This window comes from Grammomys surdaster, unplaced genomic scaffold (genome assembly GCF_004785775.1).
Source record: "Grammomys surdaster isolate TR1022 unplaced genomic scaffold, NIH_TR_1.0 127, whole genome shotgun sequence".
In the NCBI taxonomy this organism is placed as follows: Eukaryota; Metazoa; Chordata; class Mammalia; order Rodentia; family Muridae; genus Grammomys; species Grammomys surdaster.
This window is the reverse complement of record NW_021604585.1, coordinates 4,809,597-4,815,581: the sequence shown is the minus strand read 5'-3', so window position 1 is coordinate 4,815,581 and position 5,985 is coordinate 4,809,597. Positions and strand designations below refer to the sequence as shown.

Genomic DNA, 5,985 nt, shown 5'->3' with positions numbered 1-5,985 from the left:
AAACAAAACAAAACAAAACAAAACAAAACAAAACAAAACAAAACAAAGAGATGGACACAAGGGGGCTTGGGCAAGGGTAGAGTAGGTAGGGATTAGGGCCATGTAGGTTTTTGAGTACCTGCTACCCTTTGCACAGAGGCGGACCTGGGGCTGTCAGGTGTGTGCACTGCGGGAACTCCCAGCACAGACTGGTCAGTTTCCCAGGCCCTAAAAATGTTCACGAGCAGGTTCGGCACAAAGGGAGAGTGCTGAAGCCATGAAGCCATTGGCTCTCCTTGCGTTTGGATCCCCTGGAATTCATTGCACAGTGGATTTATACTCAGCAACGGGTCTGGCGTGAAGCCTAGAATGCGCATGTCTGCTAAGTGCCCAGGGGCTGCTGTCTGTGTCGTTAAGGAAAGCAGCCAGCACCGAGTTCTGTCCTGTGCTTCACACTCCAAGAGGCTGGGAGTAGAATTCTGCTTCCTTTGCTTTGTGAGCTTCCTGACATTTATCCCAGGTTGTAGGCACCAGCTCTGGTTTCCATATTCTAAGTCCTGCTAGTCTCGGAAAGCTGAACAAGGCGGAGGCTCTGGATGTTGCCCAAGAGCATAAGGGGTGGAGACAAATTCTCTGGATTCAAAACCCTACCTCGCCTGTCACTACTACTTCGGTGTAGTTTGTGAGTTCTTGTTGCCTCAGTTTCTTTATCTGTAAAGTGTAAAATGCTCATTTGATTGTGAGAATACAATGCTTTAATATGTGTGACGCCTTGGATTGATGCTTTGAATACAGTAGGCATTTAAATGATAAAGTGAAAGGGTCCATCCTTCATGCCAGGTCAGCAACAGCTGCCCGTACTGGAACCCCCACCCCATCCCCATTAGATGCCAGGGACGACTCTGAAATTCACTTCTCTGAACTCGAAGTAGTAATGAGGTCCGAATGTTTGTGAACTGTAATTGTGTCTTTTAGTCAATGCCCTTCATCTTTGTTTTTGCTAATCTTGGGAAAGGTAAGAATGGGTCCTTAGTTACTTTTTAACCAACAGCTTATCACGTGGGCGGCATCCTCCAAACAGTGCACTCCTAGAAACCACGCTGAGATACACGGGATGAGAAAGTTTGAGTTGCTTATTGAGAGAAAAACATTTATTCTGAGGTTTTAGGCGAACTTTCCATAAAGTGTTGACGCCAGACCCTGCGCTCCAGATGGCCCTGTTGGCTCAGACAATAGCAGAAGAGGAAGTCTTATGTGCTTCCAAGTGGACCTGGGGTTGCCATTAATGAGCCCCAGCTGTACTCCCCTCCTGCCTGCTCACAGGCGTCTGAAGAAGAAGCCCTTGTGGGGAGAGAGGAGCTTCATGTATCAGGTCCTGGTGAAGCTGTGTGGTTGTAGCCCTTTGCCAGGGAGGCCTTCCTGCTCCCACGGTCACTGGTGGTGGCTAAGCTGCCCTGGGCTGTGGTTTGGCAGTGAGAGATACCATCCAATCCACATCCAATGTGCAGGCCACCTTGCGTCTTGAGGAGTGCATGTTCAGGAAACTCAGACTCACTCTGATGAGAAACTGGTGCCCGATTAGGTGACTGGCAGAGAAGGCTGCTCCTGGCTCCTGACACTAGGAGACGCTCATTCCCTCTGGCAGTGATGCTAATTGCTACTTCTGCTAGTGCTTGCTGTCTTTGAGATACACCTACCAGGAGTGTGCCCCAAGAGCAGGCTTTTCCTCATTATCATTTGTTTGAGTGAGGGTCCATGGAGAAGAGGGTAAGATGTCTCACCACCACGGCTGATCGGCTGCGGACGCAGAGGACATCTGGCCCTGAACATTGGCCTGGGAAACCCCTCTCACATTTTACTCTTCCCCAGGTCACGAATGCTCAGGTTAGTCTCAATCCTCACCGCTCTGGGATCATGCTTTCCACGTTGTTTCTCATGGCACAACAAGCCAGCGGGGCATGGAGTACGTCTTAGAACTCCGAGAACTTAGAACTTCCTGTAGCTGAGTCAGAGATCTGTGCACGGGAACCACGTTCAGAGAAACTGTCACCCATACTTGACGAGGAGCGTGAGTCATACAGGTGAGCTGGACTGACTTGAATAGATTATAGATTAAGCTGGAAGAATGCCCTATTACTTGCTGGGTGATCTGAGGGGTAAATCCCTTACTAATCTCGTTTGAATTTTTTTTTTTTTTTTTAAGACAGGATTTTCTTGGAGTAGCCCTGGCTATCCCAGAACTTGCTCTGTAGACCAGTCTGGCATCGAATTAGAGATCCACCGGCTTCTGCTTCCTGAGTGCTGGGATTACAGGTGTGTACTACCAACACTAAGTGTTTGGAATTCCATCCAAGCGAATTCTGAAGGAGAGATTTTCCTGAAAGTGCTCTATTCAAAGCCCAAATGATATTTTATCTCAGGTGTCTGGGGAGGAAGCCAGCTCCCAGGTGCTGGTAGCATATGCATGGCCTCATTAGAAACCATTGTTAGCAAAAGCTTGGCCCAGCTGCGAAATGGAGAGCCTTGAGGCTAACTCTGCAGCCGCCATGTTGGAGGCCGAATGGTGGAGAAAGGCGGGTTGCCTTTGAGGGTAGAGATAACAACTTTCTCTCACCTGATCTTTGAGAATACATTTGCTTCTTGAGTTGTTCTCAATGCTTCCCCCATCCCCACATCCACAGTTAGCTCAGGACAAAGGTGAAGGCACACCTCATGTAAGAAAATCTAATTACTCAGGTTAGATAGAACTTGCTAGCCGGGGTAAGAGAATTATTGCCATTGTGCGTTTGTGGTTCTGGATCTACCAGTCTGTTTTGAGATTTGTTCTCTTTCCTTATTTAGTGATAGACTCAGTGAGTAATTTTTAATTAGTTGTAGGTATTCCTTGTAACTTCAGTGACATTTCACAGAGTGTTGCTGAAAGCAACACTGTACTACTTAGCATAGGGACTAGAACTTTTGGGGCAAGACTTACATGATGGCTATTCTTGGTTGTTAACTTGACTACATCTGGAATTAACTAAAAGCTAGGTTCACCTGTGAAAGATTTTTCTTAATGAAATCATTTGAAGTGGGAAGATCCTCCTTTAATCCGGACAACGCTGTCTGCTAGCAGCCTATATAAGGACACGGGGAAAGGAAGCTTGCTCTTTGCCTGCTTGCTCTTGCTTGCGCTGGCAAGTCTGTTCCTTCTCTGGCATTAAAGCCTACTTATGTGGGTTTCTGGCATATACTGAAGACATTCAACCTCATGGACTAAAAACCTGCTGGATTTTTGGACCGTCTGTTGGTAAACATCCACTGTTGGACTAGCTGGATTACAGCCTGTAAGCCATTCTATTAATGACTATATAATAAATAATAGATATATGACATATGATATATGATGTATGATATCATATATTATATATTCGTTCTATCGGTGCTGTTCATCTAGAAAACCCAGACTAATACACCTTCTAAGTTAAATTTGCTGTGAAGTTTTTGGGTAATTTGTAGATGTTATTTTGTTGGGAACATGAGTCATCTATCAAAGACTTAAATTCATTGATTTGGGTGCGAGGGCCTGCTTTTCTTTCTGTTGTGTTTTTGAAACAAGGTCTCATGTAGCCCAGGATGACCTTGCTTTTCCTGTGTAGTTGAGGGTAGGCTTAAATTTCTAACCCAGCTGCCTTTATCTCCCAAGTGTTTGTTGATGCTCATTTCTAAGATGCTCCGTGTCTGAGCAACGCTGCTGGTTAGCCATCAGCGCTTTAACAACAATTCCCAAAGTCATGGCTCTCAAAGTGTGCTGTTCAGGGTAGCAGCAATGGAAACCTATCCTAAGTGCAAATTCTAGGGGACTATCCTGGACTTGGAGAATTGGAGACTGTGAGGTGGGGCCCTGTGGCTGGCTTTTATCAAGCTCTGGGTGGTTCTGGTGCCATGCTCAAGTTTGGGAATCCAGAACAGGACTGTTGGTTTATCCTTTTTTGTAATGTGCTTATCCCTGCATTTAAAATCTTTCACTGCTGAAAGGGCTCCCTTGGGTCTTGATTCAAACTCTTTTTGATTAATTACTTCAGTTCTTTCAGGATTTCTTGAAAATTATCTTTCAAAGTCCTTAATCATAGAACTGGAGGCCCAGAAGGAACTTTCTGATATGTTCTTGTTTCCTTTTTCCATGCTTCGTGGCTTCATGCTCCCGTGTGAATGTTGTCTATCCAGGGACTTCAAAAATACTCGGAGAGAAGCATCAAGGTGAGAGTTAAAGTTGAAGAACTAGCTCGAACCTGTCTGTTACTATATTTTACAGCACTTCTCACCCTGTGTCAGAGGTCGAGGCCATCCTACATGCTTCAATGTCAAGTTTAAAGGCATTTTCACAATCTGTTATCACTTTCACTCTTACACAAGTTTTTTTTTTTTCTTTTTATTTAAAGGACAGGGTAATGGGAAATAATAACCCAGCTCTACGAGAGCTTTTAAATGGTTTTATTGGATGTGACGTGAAATAGAGATCAAGGGATATTGTTCTTGGGGCAACTGATACATAGGATCCAGCAACTGCTGCGACAGAAGCCTGGGAGAGCAGAATGGGCATCGGCTTCCAGAGTTTTCTGGGAAGGCAAGGGGGGGGGGCAGAGCAGTTTCAAGCATATGAAAGAGTCCTTGTTGTCTTGAGCTTTGCAGACTGGGCTGTGTGCTTTCTACCCATTTGGAGGCTGTAAGGAATGGAGACACCCTGCTGCTTATGTGATTGAGTTAGAGTAGGCAATTCCAGCCCCCAAATCCATGTACCTCCTTTGCTGAGATGTCTTCTGGTAGGAGTGACACTCTCTTGTATCAGATGACCCAAATTGATTTTTCTCCACGAGTAGCTGTGGGGACATAGTTCCTCTAGTTTTGTTTCTGTTTCTTGACATTGATGGGAGAGGTCACCCTACCCCTTAGTTCTGACAGTGGTTTTTTTTTCCAAACAGCCATCTGGACATGAGTAGAAGTTGGAGGGTCCTTGGGCTGATGCTAGAATATCCAGACTCCCTGCTCTGGCTGGAAAACACTGGCTTTGGTGTCTCACATACACTTGTCAGTGGTCCTTGCAAATGCACACTGAAAACCTTGAAGAATTTCCACTTACTTATTTTCTAGTAGAAGCTTTCAAGTTGAGCAAAATGATCTATCTCCAGATAATTGAGAGAAAAGGCCTCGACAAATGCATAGCTCTTAACAATTACCAAGGAACTCACAGTGGGAAATACCACGGCCAAATACTCACGCCAAAGGACTTAAGCTGTATAAATTTGGACTGACTGAACAACCCGCTGATTTTGACCTAAATAAATGATTCAAGACATATGGTAACACGCTCTATCCAAGAAATTAGGCCACAGCCATGCATGGCTCATCCACATCCCCTCCTCCACCCAGCGAACTTCTAACACTGGATGTTTTCCACAGCCCCGTGTGAGGTGCAGGAAAAGGCAGTTACCAGGTGCTGTCGCCCAAGGACAACCATGTACAGCCTCACTGCTGGGGATTCAAGTCCATGCCTTTCCATTCCCAAACCCAGAGAACCACTTGTGACAGAATAAGAATGTTTGGGGAATCTTAGAAACTTTGGAGTCAGTTTTCAGTGGTTTGGGGTTGACCTTCATCGTTGGAACGTATCCAGACTCCTGCTTTCCTTTCAGAGCTTAATCCGTCTTATCCACCTCATCTCTTTTTGAACATTTTCACAGTTCATTAGGTAAATCAAATAAAAGATAGGCAAAGAAAATAGCATGGGGAAAAAAAGGGTAAAACTACAATTTGTAAAATAGGTTCGAACATCTTGGATGTGGAATAGGTTTGGCTTGGAGACTATTGAAACTCTTGGCTAGAAATGATATTTTAAGTATTGATAGTTCATTAGTGTTTGCCATATCACCAGTATCTTGGACAATGACTTAAGTATATATATATATATTATATATAATATATATATATGCAGCAAGGTATATTTAAAATTAATATATATGAATAAAC

At 44.5% G+C, this 5,985-nt stretch overlaps 1 protein-coding gene across 1 annotated transcript in view; it reads right to left on the bottom strand.

The window, feature by feature from the left end:
* Rhoj (ras homolog family member J) overlaps positions 1 to 5,985 on the bottom strand; it is an 84,845-nt gene that overhangs the window by 12,952 nt on the left and 65,908 nt on the right. The window lies entirely within an intron of this gene.